Here is a 15,101-nt window from a genome sequence, read left to right as displayed (position 1 = left end):
CCTGTCTGAGAGGCAGATGAGTCCAGAGCCAACCCCATGACCCGAACGGCCCTCCTGCTCCGTGCGGCACATGTACGTGTCAGGGCCGCCTGCAGGCTGGTTCTCCTCTGACAGTTAGGTGAGGGGCAGCAGATACAGCGTCACTGCGGCTGTGACAATGTCCAACGGGAAGGAGAGAGGCTGTCTTCACATGTCTCTTTGTCTCTCTTCTCCCACAAGAAGAACCCTCCTCAGGAGACTGAGGGAGATTCGTCCCAATGGGCCACCACCCATGTCAAAACCATGGTAAGAAGGACACAGGGATGGGCCAAGGTCAATCAGCACCCACCCTCTGCCTCCCACCCCCACCGCCACCCCGCATACTGCAAAGAAAGCTGAAGAGTGGGACCAAATCCGAGTTCCTTTAGGAAGGAGGAAAGGGTAGTGGAAGATGGATATGGAGGTTGGCAATCAGTTTCTGCTACTCTCATCACTTACTCATTCATTTGTCCATTCATTTCATGTGAGCTTGTCAGCACAGGGAAAAACACCACTGTGCCCAAAACTGAACTCTAGGCTTCCAGGAGCTTATGTTCCAGCCATATTTACGTAAGAAATATCCCATCTCCTTGATATCCAGAGTAGCACTGGATATCCCAGTGGTCTCTACATCTAAGAGTAATATACCAGTGATACAGTGATTTTCATCACTGCACCTTAACATGCACCAATGCCTGACTTCCCATCGTCATGATCCTAGGTGGCTAGGAAATGGCTCAGTCTGAGCGGCTAAGGCAGAAGGTGCCCTTCACCAGGCCATTCTATTCATAGCAGCTCAGCGTGACTCAGGTTACGGTTGATTCAAATCCATATACACTGGCCTCGTCTGACTGAGGCTACTTTGGTACTTTGTCCTCTCGCACGAGAATTTTTATTTTTAAACCTAGTATTGGAAATAGAATGTCAATGAAGGTATTAAAAAAGGGTGGAGAGCATCTATTATTACAATCAGGGCCAGAAAAAAGTAAGAACTTGTGGATTTTTATACAAATCCCAAGTAGTCATATTGTGTGCTCATATGGGCACCATTTAAGCTTAAGATTTGAAAAATACATACTTTTGAGGCGCCTGGGTGGCTCAGTCGATTAAGCATCCGACTTCGGCTCAGATCATGATCTCACGGCTTGTGAGTTCAAGACCCGCGTTGGGCTCTGTGCTGGCAGCTCAGAGCCTGGAGCCTCTTCAGATTCTGTGTTTTTCTCTCTCTCTCTCTGTCCTCCCCCGCTCACACTCTCTCAAAAATAAACATCAAAAAAAATTTGTTTTAGTCTAAAAAAAAAAAAAAAATACATACTTTTATGATGCATTTGAGACGTTACAAAGCACGAATTCTTGCCTCGTTTCTGCAAGATTTCTAAGTGAACAGCATAAAAGAGTGCTTTTCATTTTACAATTTCTAATACTCACTTGATGAAATAATCTCTTTAACGTTAGTTAATATATACTAAATATAAAGACCAGTGATGTAAGAGAAAAGGGTGTATTTTTGTTTACGTTGAAATATTTTAAGCATTTACTGGATATTCATCCAAGATATGTGTTAATTAAACAAAATAATTTCACAAGTCTATGTGTCAACGGCCAATAAGCACATGAAAACATCAGCAGCCATGGGGGGGGGGGGAGATGCAAATCCAAACCACACTGAGCTACGGCATCCCACCCACTGGGATGGCTAAAATCAAAAAGACAGTTAACAGCAAGTGTTGATAGGCTGACGGACAAACTAGGAGGACAAACTAGGAGCCTCATACTCTGCCTATGGGAAAAGGCAAAACGGAGCGACCACTTGGGGAAGCCGCCTGGCAGTTCCTCCAAAGGTCACCACCCGATGGAGCAATTCCACTCATAGGTAGCCACCTAAGAGAAGTAACAACACACACCCACACAAAAACTTGTTTGCCAATGTTCAGAGCAACGTTATTCGTAAAATCAGCAAAAAGCGGAAACAATCCAAAACTTCAACTGATGAATGGATACAACAAAATGTGGTATATACCCAGACAACAGAGTAGTATCTAGCAATAAAAAGGAACGAAGGACTGACACATACTGCTACATAGATGAGCCTGGACAACAAGATGCTAAGCGAAAAAAACAAAACACAATGGACCACATATTATATGATTCCATTTATGTGAGATGTGCAGAATAGGCAAATCTACAGGAACAGAAAGTAGATTAGTGGTTGCCTGTGGCTAGAAACGGGGTGGGGGGGTGTGACTGCTAATGGGTACCAGGTTTCTTTCTGGGGGTGATGGAAGCATTCTAAAATTGATTATGGTGATAATACACCGAAAACCTGTGAATTCTATATTTAAAGGGGTGAATTGTATGTACGTGCGTTATTATCTCAATAACGCCATATTTTTTTTAAGTTTTAAAAAGTCTACAGGAGGGAGGGACATGAAGGGACAGGGCAGGATCTTCGGGGTAAAGGAACTATTCTGTACCTCAGTTGTGGCTAATGACTCTACACATGTTAAGACTTACAGAAGTGAGGGGCGCCTGAGTGGTCAGTCAGTTAAGCATCTGACTTTGGCTCAGGTCATGATCTTGCGGTTCGTGGGTTCGAGCCCTGCATCAGGCTCTGTGCTGACAGCTCAGAGCCTGGAGCCTGCTTCGGATTCTGTGTCTCCCTCTCACCCATCTGCCCCTCCCTTGCTTGCACTCTGTCTCTCCCAAAACTAAAACATGTATAAAAAAAAAAAAAAGAAAAAAGAAAACTTACAGAACTAGACACCAAAAGAAAATACCTATTTCTCCATATGGCAATTTGAAAAATAAAAATTTTTTCAGGTGTACCTGGTGGCCTCAGTCAGTTGAGCGCCTGACTCCATTCAGCTCAGGCCATGATCTCATGGTTCCTAAGGGTTCCAGAGCCCCTGTGCCAGGCTCTGCACTGACAGCTTGGAGTCTGCTTGAGATTCTCCCTCCCCACCCCCCACCCATACACGCACATGCGCTCTGTCTCAATAATAAATAAATGTTTTCACAAGTTGTATAGCTTCAGGCATGCACAACTGACCTACTATAACAAATGTTCAGCTATAACCATGTCAATGATTAGTCTGGAAAATGGGGAATGATTCACCTCTTGCTGACTTGGCTGTGTCCGCTACGGTGAATAAAATAACCCAAGTCATCTCCACTCTCCCACCATATACAAACTGTAACATATTTTAGAAATGTGTCAACCATGCCAGGAACAAGTATGACGGTCATAAACAGCAGAGAGGCCCATTTTCAGAGGAAATAATGGAGTCTCCCAGTAAAAACACTGCTGCTTCCACTCACCAGGTGAGGCGTGGGAAGTCCCTGATTCTTGGTGTGGCTATTCTAACTGGTTAGCTGGTGAGCAGGTGACCTCTGCTTAAACCCACCCCGGCTTCCCATCGTTGTTAAAAACCCAAGCTCCTGATCCTGGCCTGCAAGGCTCTTGCTGCCCATAGTGCATCTGCCTCTCTGTACTGGCTGGGGGCCAGGACAAGGCAGGATAGCAGGGTGGGCCATGAAACCAGCCAGGCCTGACTCTCCACCAAGGGAGAGCTAAAGGAGATCATTCAGTCCACAAGTACTTCTTGAATTACGTTGACTAAGCGCCTAGCACCTCTTGGCACATAACGTGCCCTCAATAAATGGTAGCTCTTGTTACCGTTACAGACATACACAGTTCTCAACAAGTAAACACACACCCACACACACACCCTTATGTGAGCTTCTTAAGGACAGGTCCCCACATCTATGCTATATCCTCAACACCCAAATGGCAACAATACCAGGTACTGAATAAACACACTGACTCCATGAAACTTGTCTTAGAGAACAGAGGGAAGATTCTTCAGAAAGAGCCAGCGTATTTAGAGAAACTCCTACTAAAAATGATAGCATACCTTTTATGCATCCCAGTATCTTCTGTCACAGCTGAAGGGTCAGGGCAGGGTAGGCTGTGTGCAGGAAATAGATTTTCGATTCCCAAATGTGTGAGATGAGCAATAAATCTATCACAGGCTTGGGAAAGCAAACAGAGGGCTGGGGTCTCATCTCACTCAGGGAAGACAAATCAAGGAGGGAAGAAAGGCAATGTCCCTGGTTTCAGAATACCTCTTTGCTCAGGCCAGTTCAGGCCTGTGCTACCTGTCGAGCCAGGTCAAGTGGGGTCAGTGTGAACTTGGCTCAGAGCAGGCCAGTATGGGCACCTACCCAGCCTTTGCTGGCTCCTTTGCGCCTGGGGCTCAGGGACAGGGGCGGGGAGGCAGTCACCCCTTTTGATCTCTCCAGTCTTCGCCTGGGTCCAGGAGGAAAGGAGACCACACCACAGAACGGGGACCCCAGCTGAGTATACCCAGCTCCCCCTCCAACAGGAGAGACTCCCCAGGTCTCAAAGCATCCAGCTGACCCTAAGGGTCCTCTTCCCTTGCTACCAACTTGATCCCTTATTCTGGAAGAGACTGTGGTTTTTCTCTCATAGAGTGCCTTTTTTTTTTTTTGTTTCTTCTGGGAGAGGGGAGGGGGGCCACCATCATCCACCTTTGCTTTCCCTTTGTGCAAAGAATGAGCCGGCTATCACACTACACTAACTGTAAACATCAGATAAAAGTCAACTAGACAGAGTCCATAAGGTCCACCAGCTTAAACAAATGGAAAAGAAAAGATTTCATTGTGTGGGACATTGCCTGGGAGAAGCAAGAACTCATAGAAACAGCCATTGTTTGCGAGGAAAGAATCAGGCGGCTTTATTCCCGGCAGCACATGAAAAAGCAACATTCAGCCGGCTTGCAGCGTCAGGGAATCTGAATGGCAGTGGAGTGGCCCAGCCAGTTGGCTCCCCCTGCCTTTCCCCCTTAACAGAAGGTTCAAGATGGGCCAGGCACCAACAACCCCAAATGCCATGGGAAAATGACTTCTGGAGGGCCTGTGCACCTGGCCCCCACTTTTCTCAGAGCGAAGGTAGGTGGCCAAATCCTGGGGCCACCTGCCACCTCCTTAGAGTGGTGGTGTCCCGGGGTCTTTTGTGATGGGTTGGGAGGAGACAGGGGACACAATGCAGAACAAGGCACACAGTGTGATCTCAGGTGGTAAAATACACATCCCACAGCCATATGCACACAGGATAAAGATTGGAAGGAAACCTCCAGAACACTACCTGTTCTTATCACCAACGTCCATACACACAGACCTCGCCAGTTATTCACATGATGCAGAATGAGACAAGTTATTTTTTCCCTAAAGATTTAATCAGCCCGGGCCGCCTGGGTGGCTCAGTCAGTTGAGAATCCAACTCTTGATTTCAGCTCAGGTCAGGATCCCAGGGTCATGGGATCGAGCCTGTGTTGAACTCTGCACTGAATGTGGAGCCTGCTTAAGATTCTCTCTCTCCCCCTCTGCCCCTGCCCCACATGCATGCAGGTGAATGTGCTCTCACTCTCTCTCTCTCTAAAAAAGAAAAAGAGATTTAATCATGCTTTTGGTTCAGTTGGCTACTTTCCCAAATCACATTGTGAAACTGTTCACAATGGCATAGGGGCCTTAGGCAGTGACATGGAGGGATATTTCACTCAGGAAGCCTCAGATAAGACTCCCACTCCCATGGGAGATGATTTCCAGGCTTTATGCCACTAACCTAAGTCCACAAGGGCTAACTTCTGAGTCTGTAAGGTCCTCCAAACCAGTTAGCATGCACCAGAACCTTCTGGAGGGCTTATTAAAACAAAGATCACTGGGCCCCACCCCTGAGCTTCTCTAGTTAGTGTGGAATAAGACCCAAGAATTTATGTTCCAGACAAGCTCCCGTGTGAGGCTGCTGCTGCTGCTGCTGCTGCTTGGGGACCATGAAGGAGCCACTACTCTTAACCAACAAGTAATTTCAAGCCAAATATCTGTAAGACACCAATACACTGAACTCTTCAGCACAGGGCTGATGCCATGCCCCTAAGAACTGCCCAGGGGGGGTATCTTTGACTTGTAATTATCTTTAAATTCTTTGTGACTTTGGACGTCACTGATTACTCCTTGTTTCTGAGGGAGACAGCAGATTTCATGATTCAAAAGCTGGGCAGGGGCGCCTGGGTGGCTCAGTTAAGCGTTCGACTTCAGCTCAGGTCATGATATCTGCACTGACAGCACAGAGCCTGCTTGGGAGTCTCTGGGAGCTCTTTCCCCCTCTCTCTTGCCCCCTCTCTCTTTCCCCCTCTCTCTCTGGCCCTCCTCTCCCACCTGTGCCATGGGCTCACTCTCTCTCTTCTTCTCAAAATAAATAAATAAACATTTGAAAAAAAAAAAATCTGGCACTTGCTAAGCTATATCACAAGGTCAGAGGGCAGCAACAAGTCAAGGAAGGCTTCCAAATGAGTCACCAGGGTGTCACCAGGCAGTAGAGAGGATGGGATTAGAAGGGAGAGAAGTTGAACAAAACCTATAAGGGAAAAAAAATCTAAGTCACATTTAGACAGCCACCAGGACTGGGTTCTTGGGAACTGAGAATGAAACAGCCAGAACTCCACTGTCTTTCATGATTTAAAAGACGGAGGTCTCAGGGCGCCTGGGTGGCTCAGTCTGTTAAGCGTACGACTTCAGCTCAGGTCATGATCTCATGGTTCATGGGTTCGAGCCCTGCATCGGGGTCTGTGCTGAGAGCTCGGAGCTTGGAGCCCGCTTCGGATTCTATGTCTTCCTCTCTCTCTGCCCCTCCCTGACTCATGCTCTGTCTCTCTCTCTCTCTCTCTCTCTCAAAAAAAAAAAAAAAGGTTAAAAAATTTTTAAATTAAAATAATTAAAATAAAAAAATAATAATAAAAGATGGAGGTCTCACAATCTGAGGTCACATACTTATCACCCATCACTGTCCTTCCCTTCCCTTCTTACTTGGCTCGTCCAACTGCCGTGGCTAAAAGCCAGCCACCTCTAATAAGACTTTGAAGGCCAGTTCGCTCAGGTCTTGGGCTGCCAAACAGCTACTGAGCTATTCAAACTGGTCCATGACTACAGACCAGAGCCAAAGCAAGAAAACGCAGACGTTGGCCCAGGCTGAAAAGAAAGCTGCAGGTAGAGGGGAAGTCCTGACTAAAGGAGCCCCTGACCTTTGAACAGGGTTAATGCGGTCCCCACTGCAGAGGAAAATGAGAAGGCGTAGATCCCACCCACTGAGCTGCCTGCCTGTCTTCCTGCCGGCCTTGGAATGAAGGTTCCCTAGTGAATTATCAAAGAATAGGTCAGAGAGAGATCTGTACCACCCTCATGCTCACAGCGGTTCACTCAGAAGATGGAGAGATCTGGCTAGGCTGGTGAACAATGACACATAAACGATGAGATCGCCACCACTAGGAAGACAAAAGCTAAAGGAGTTGCCTCTCAACTGGACTACCGCACACCACTAGCTGTTCTGTATGTAAAAATAAAACTTTGCCTTCAAAGTAGAGTCAGCTTGGGGTGCCTGAGTGGCTCAGTAGGTTAAGCGTCCAACTCTTGATCCCAGGGTCATAAGTTCAAGCCCTATAGGGCTCCACGCTGGGCACCGAAGGCCAAAGGTCCTTCAACTTTACTCCCCTAAGTCCCACAAAAACAATTTTTTTTAAGAGATAATAAAGACAAAGCAAATGGAAGATAAGAGAACATGGAAAATTTCAAAAAAATTTTCATTAGATAAAAAGCAGCAGGACCTAGCTTTACTTGCCTAAGCAGAGCAGAATCAACGATAACAAGTGCCTGCAGGGGGGTCCCAAGGAGAAGTGAGGCACTCTGAGAAGGCTCAGGGCTTTAGGAACTGAGCTTTGGGGGGATGGTGAGGGAGACCAAGCTTGGGATTAGCAGAAGGTTCATATACACAATCTGACACTTTGTCAGCCTCCATAGATCCTGTTGGCCTGCCTGAACATCCATCCGGGTAATGGTTCTTTCTCCACTGCAACAGAAAACCGGAGTCAGAGACGTTGAACTCTGCCCTAGAAGCACTGTGCCCTAGAACACCAGGAAGGACTGAGATTGGATTAAAAATAGGGCAGTATGTGTAAGTTTCCCCTGCTCACTTCCCTAACTCAATTCACAGAGCACCAGCAGCCAGGCAGGAAATGAAGGGGTTCCCCTGGGGAAACGGACCAGCACCAAAGGAAACAACTACAGATACTCAAAGTGAAAAAGTGAAAATGGTTAAGTGCTCCATCACTTATAATACTCATAATACTTAATCAACAAGCCCCACTCTCCATACACAATGCCAATAGAGAACCCTACTCTCCATACAAGCAAAGACCACCAGACATTTGTAAAAAGCTTCTAACTCGTAGATAGACACCAGAGCAAACAAAACAGGAAACAGAGACAATGCAGGGACCAGAAGCAAATTTCAAATATTATCATTAATGCCTTCAGAGAGAGAAAACATTGTTTCCAAAACATACGAATAGGACACTATTCCAAAAAAAATGGGAGGAGGACACTCAGAGAACAAGAGTGAACTTTCTCAAATTAATACTGGAAATTAAGTGATAGCAGAAATAAGAAATGAAATAACTGAGGGGCGCCTGGGTGGCTCAGTCGGTTGAGCATCCGACTTCGGCTTAGGTCACGATCTCGCAGTTTGTGGGTTCGAGCCCCATGTCGGGCTCTGTGCTGACAGCTCAGAGCCTGGAGCCTGCCTCAGATTCTGTGTCTCTCCATCTCTCCGCCCCTCCCCTGCTCATGCTCTGTGTCTTTCTCTCTCAATAATAAATAAATGTTAAAAAAAAATAATAAAAAAAGAAAGAAATGAAAGAACTGAAAATAAAGCTGAGGAAATCTCCATAAGAAGAATATGAAATAGAGAAAAATAGATAAGAAAAAGAGGGGGTCCATCCTGGGGGTACAACAGCCAATAAAAGGAGCTCCAGAATAGGAAAAAAAGAAAAATAACAGGAAAAAAATATCAAAAAATTATATAAGGACTATGCAATTATATATGATTATATGTTTATCTCTACATATCATATATAATAAATATTTCTCTACATTTACATTATACATAAAAATTGTTTCCTAGAACTGAAGATATACATTTCTAGATGGAGAGGGCCCACTGAATGCCCAGTGTTATGAATGAAAAATATCCTACACATAATCCTGAAATTTCAGAAGCTTCTAAAAAACTGAGTGACATGCAAAGGATCAGGAATCAGTATTCCATCAGCAATACTGAAGATTAAAAGACAGGGAGCATGGCCCTCAGAATTCTGAGGGAAAGTTTATCTCAACCGAGAATTCTATACCCAGTCCAACTACCAATCGAGCGTGAAAATAAAATAAACATGCCAGGGTAATTTAGAACTACAGAAGCAAAGATGAGAAGACAACTCAGAGCCTGTGACTTCCAAGGAATAAGATAGAGAGCTGAGCAGGAGGGATGTGGAAATTACAGTTGTTTTCACTGGCCTCTTAGTGTTATTTGACTTTTTAGAAACTATGTACATGAAATTAGCAGGAAATACACTGGACTGAGGACCATGTTGAACTTCACTGTGAATGCACACTAATGTAGAGTTACTTCAGAGCTGTGGTCAACTCCATAGTGCCAATGGCCTGGGTTATTCAACTGTGAGGAAGAGGAAGCCTCTATATTAGAAGACTTGAAATACATATCAAGTTTATTAAAAAAAAAAAAAAAACACAAAAATAAATTATGACACCTAGTGATCATGACAAAAGTCTGAACAGCAGTTACCTTTGGAGGGAGGGTGAGAGGGGCTTCTGCAGAAGCTGAAAAGTTGTACTTCCTGAACTGGGCTGTCACTATAGAAGGTATTTAATAATAATTCACTATGCTATTCATGGTTTTGCGTGGCTTTCTGTGTCTATGTTTCATTTTATAATAAAAAAGGTTTTTTAAAAAGCTATGGGGATGTGATTGTCTTGATAAAAATGAATTCATTTTAAAAAAGTCAAGTGGACCTCACACACAGAGGAAATTTTCTGGCAAGATGCTCTCTGTGCATCAACATTGGTTATTTCCGAGCAGTATGATCTGGGATGGTTTCTTGCTTTCATCTCTGTTCTGTCCTAAATCACAGAACCTTAAAAATTGGCTATTGCATAAAAAAGAGAGTCAATATTTTTAATTTAAAAAGTCAACCATAGAGATCTATGGGCTAAGCTTTCAAATTTGGGGGTTCCTGCGCATTCTTCTTTTCTCTCCACCTGATGAATGTCAAACCCAGAAGTGAAGGATAGAAAGGGGAAAGAGTAAATCTTAAATAAGCCCATTTTTCTATCTTCCAGATCTTCCAAAAGATTAGCTTGTGTGGAACCATTCACATCCCACTTTATCTCCACTGACTATAAAGATAATTCAGGGATATAATAATTACACATTTTTAAAACTGCTTTACTACTGGGTTTTTGTTGTTGTTGCTGCTGTTATTTCACTTTAGAGAGAGCCTGCGTGAGTGGAGAGAGAAGAGAGAGAGAGAGAGAGGACATTTTTAAAAATTTTTTTATAGTTTATTTTGAGAGACAGAGAGAGAGAGAAAGCAAGTGGGAGAGGGGCAAAAAGAGAGAGAGAATGATGGTGCTGCACCATCAGCACAAAGCCCAACGCAGGGCTCGAACCCAGGAGCAGTGAGATCAAGACCTGAGCCAAAGTCTGACACTTAACCGACTGGGCCACCCAGGCACCCCAAAAAAGAGAGAATCTTAAAGCAGGCTACACACTTAGCACAGAGCCCAGTGAGGGACTCAATCCATGACCCTGGGATCATGACTAAATTCAAGAGCCAGACACCCAACTGACTGAACCACCCAGGCGCACCAAAACTGTCTCACTTAAAAACAAAAACAAAAAAAGGGAACCTAATATCTTGACCATGCTTAATGTAAAGAAGGAATTTACTTAAGTTTATTTATTTGGGGGAGGGGAGGGGCAGAGAGAGTGAGGGAGAGAGAGAATCTGAGGCAGGCTCTACGCCATCAGCACAGGGCCTGACTCAAGGATCAAATTTAAGAACCATGAGATCAAGACCTGAGCTAAAATCAAGAGTCGGGTGCTCAACTGATGGGGGTCGCCCAGATGCCCAAGGATGAATTTAAATATTAGGCACTAAAATGTTATTCTGAATTAGGTAAAATGAACATATAGGTACCTCCAATTTCGGCCGAAGTCTGCACTGTCCCTTAAAAACTCAACGAAACCAAGGCCACCCTAATGAACCAAAGAATAGTTATTTCAGGGCCCTTAGGAAATACCAAAATTCATGATATTCAGAATGGACAAAGAACATACACTTACATTAAGAAAGGAAGGAGAAAACCAGTCAATTAACACCAGAAATATGACCCGGTAGTGTTTGATGGGTTTATAGATTGGGAGTTAGTCTTAGTGGAAAATATTTATGCTGCTTCTTCCCAAAACAAGTACTATAAATTCCAGCAGACACTGTACCTTCTAGCCTAAATCCAAACTTAACTGTAAACACATGGATCGATTTTCCCTCTCTCAGAAGGGCTCCAAGCACTCAGTAGACATCCTCTGAATTCCACCTTCCTAGGACAGGGATCCTGGAGCCAGAGGAACTCCAGGCACCAGCTGGTTTATCCTCCCAGCTGGTCGGATGAGCCAACACACTCCTCCAGAGGGGGAAGGCCTTATAGAAGCAGCCAGGCAAGGTAGCAGAGGGACACAGACCACAACCCACATCTGCTGTCACCAGGACTCTACCCTGCCTTCCCAAGCTATGGCCTTCAGAGGGTCTCCTGGGAGTTCCCGAATGGTACCAAAATCACGCGTGATTTTACTTTTCAAGTATGCTCTATGGCAGATTTGAATCAACAAAAAGAACAAAAATTGCAAAAATTGCTCAGTCAAAACTATGATTATCAAGGCAACGCTTCCAGTTCCAGATTTGGTATCTGCTACCCAAGTGAGTCCCTGGTTTTGGTTTGCCATTCAGTTTGAAGACTGTTCCAGAACACATTTTACCAAGACAGACACTGGCCTGGCAGAGGAGGGAGGGAGGGCAACAGTGAAAGACAGCAATTCTCTGCAGGCTCAGAGACTCCACTCATGATACGCTAAACCTTTTAATTATCTAAAGTTCAAATAATCAGAAAGCTCCAACACGCAGGTTTTTAAGGTTACCTTTGTAAGTAATGGGCAATCGTAACAACGGCCCGGGGGAATGGGCTTGATTCAGAAGTGTCTCTGAACAAAAAGTACACTGTACATGCTTCAGTTTACTAAACACAATGGCCTGATTTCTAACCATCCCAGGTGAAGGAGTCTTGGTTCAGAGTGGAAGCCAGATGGCATGGCCTCGGGATCACAGGACAACTGAAGGCCAGGATGCAAACTGGATCCCAAACTGGGTCCCAACCACGCAGAGAACCAAGCATCCAGGAGACTCACCTTTAAGCACGAGCCTTACTTAGGCTCATGTGGACCCAGTCCGTACTTAGGCAAAGGACCGGATCCACAGTTACCCTACCTCACAGGGAGCATTCAGTTTGCATTTAAGTGAGTTGAATGATGACGTGATTTCATCTTTAAAACTCTACTCTTAGGGCGCCTGGCTGGTTCAGTAGGTTGAGCATCAGACTTGATTTCTGTTCAGGTCATGGTCCCAGAGTCATGGGATTGAGCCCCACATGGGGCTCCATGCTGAGCACAGAGCCTGCTTATGCCTCTCTCTGTCCCTCTCCCTCCCTCTCTCTCTTACTTCCCCATCCCTCTCCCTCACTCATGTGCGCTCTCTCTAAAGTAAAATAAAAAGCAAAACAAAAGAAAACTCTACTATGAACCAGTTTCCACAGCAAGATTCCTTTAAATGAAGGTAAGAGTCCAGCTTCTAAATAAGGTTATAAAATGAAAAGGTATACATTTATAGAGATGTAATGGACTATAAAATGTGTCCTCCTGAGCAGTTTATAGTAGCAATAGGTTCCTGCTTTGAGAAATTTAAATCATCACATTTCAAAATGGCTATATAAGGGCGCCTGGATGGCTGAGTCGGTTGAGCGGCCGACTTCGGCTCAGGTCATGATCTCGCGGTCCGTGAGTTCGAGCCCCGCATCAGGCTCCGTGCTGACAGCTTGGAGCCTGGAGGCTGTTTCAGATTCTGTGCCTCCCTCTCTCTGCCCCTCCCCCATTCATGCTCTGTCTCTGTCTCAAAAATAAATAAACGTTAAAAAAAAAATTTTTTTTAAATGGCCATATATATATATATATATATTTTTATGTTTCTAAGAAACACACAGGCTTCAGCTGGTAAGCATTTTATTTTCTTCAACTAAGTTGGTTTTACAGCTCTAATTTCTTAAACTGGGCTAAACTTAAAAATCCAGAGCAATCATGTCATTCAAGTGAAAAACCAGAACACAGGAAAGAAAATAAAGAAAATAAAGAAAACTGGCAGCAGGCTCAAGGCTGTTTCAATGGCTGACCTTTTAACTGAATATTCATAATGAATAAGTGGTATTTATCAGCAAGCACTTAACCTGCAGCCCCTCCCCCGACCTCACCGCCCCATGAAGGCGGCGCCCCACCTCAGTCCTACCAAGGAAGGGACTGCAAGCCTAGGAGCTAGAGAAAGACCCCACACGGCTGGCAGGTGGCGCAGATGGGGCTTGAACCTGGGCGGCCTGGCTCTGGAGCCCAGCCTCTTGGCACAGCAAGATAAAACTTGTACTGGCAAATCCAATTTATCGGCTACTTTCTAGGAAACGGGCCGTCTTCTACAGAGAAAACTTCCACATAACACAATATTCAAATGACCTCTAAAAAAAAAAAAAAGCCTGAAAACTATGGTGTGGGGCAGTGGGATGGGGGGGGAGGGGGTGTTAAGACTCTAACAGAAAAAACGTTATTTTTAAATTCCAGGGGCACCTGGATGACCCAGTCAGTGAACCATCTGACTTCAGCTCAGGTCATGATCTCAAGGTTCATGAGTTTGAGCCCCACGTTGGGCTCTGTACAGACAGTATGGAGCCTCTCGGGATTCGCTCTCTCCCCTCTCTCTGTCCCCCACATGCGCTGTTTCAAAATAAATAAATACATAAACAAATAGATTTCCAACATTAGTTTTTAGGTCCCAAATCTAAGTCAGGTACCTAGTGCCACCTGAAAGGTTAAGTTTCTACACAGACCAGGGGCCGGCACATCTGGGTTCCAGCAAATCAAGAGAACTAGCTGGTCAGACTACCCTTTCTATCCCAAACCACCCCACTTCTGCCAATAAGGGCAAAGAATCACAACAGGAGGGCGAACACTTGAGTTTCCGTTTTCAAAATATTAAACTATGACCATGGCAATCATTTTGTTTTATTCGAGTTTCCATTTTCAAAATATTAAACTAGGAGCGTGGCAATCATTTCGTTTTATTTAAAATATAGTGTCTCCCACCAACTACAGGCATTTTAAAAGGCCAGGAAAAAGGCTGCCCATCAGGTCATCAATAGCTCAAGGAAACCACAGCATTGCCCTCTTTCAAATCTTCCAATATGAGTCCCCTACGGAAGGTGGGGGAGGAGCTCAGCCACAGTGAGAACCAGGGATACTGAAAAGCAAAACCAGGGACTGGCTCAGAAATGGCCAAACCCTGCAGACCATGAAAACTGGGTCCCCCCCTCTACTCCCCACCTCCGTGGAGAAAACAGGACACAGGGTCTCATATTTAAGAGAAACCCACAGGCAAAAAGCCAAAAACAACATCCATCAGAAACTACTGAGATTTGCTTACAGGGCAGAGGGGGATGGTGGGGGGGAGGGTGGAAGGGGGCCAGGGGTCACAGCAAGGACAAAGGATTCCCAAGACAAAGGGAGGAGGAGGAGGGTAGGGGTCAGGAGGAGGGAACTAGCAAGAGAAAAGAAGGGGCCAGGAGAGAAGAGGGAAGGGGAGAGGGGGGAGAGAGTGCAGAGAGGGAATGGGGGAGGGGAGACCAGAGGAAAGGTGAGGGGGAAGACAGGGGAAGAAAAGAGGGGAGTGGGGGAGGGGAGAGGAGGGAAGGCAGGAGGGTGACAAGCAGGGACAAACTGAGACAGCTGAGTGCCATGAAATGGTTGCTAAGCTGCTGCCCATAAACCCACAATAATGGTTGCAGATACA

Source organism: Lynx canadensis, chromosome C2 (assembly GCF_007474595.2).
Source record: "Lynx canadensis isolate LIC74 chromosome C2, mLynCan4.pri.v2, whole genome shotgun sequence".
Classification (NCBI taxonomy): domain Eukaryota; kingdom Metazoa; phylum Chordata; class Mammalia; order Carnivora; family Felidae; genus Lynx; species Lynx canadensis.
This window is presented reverse-complemented; position numbering follows the sequence as displayed.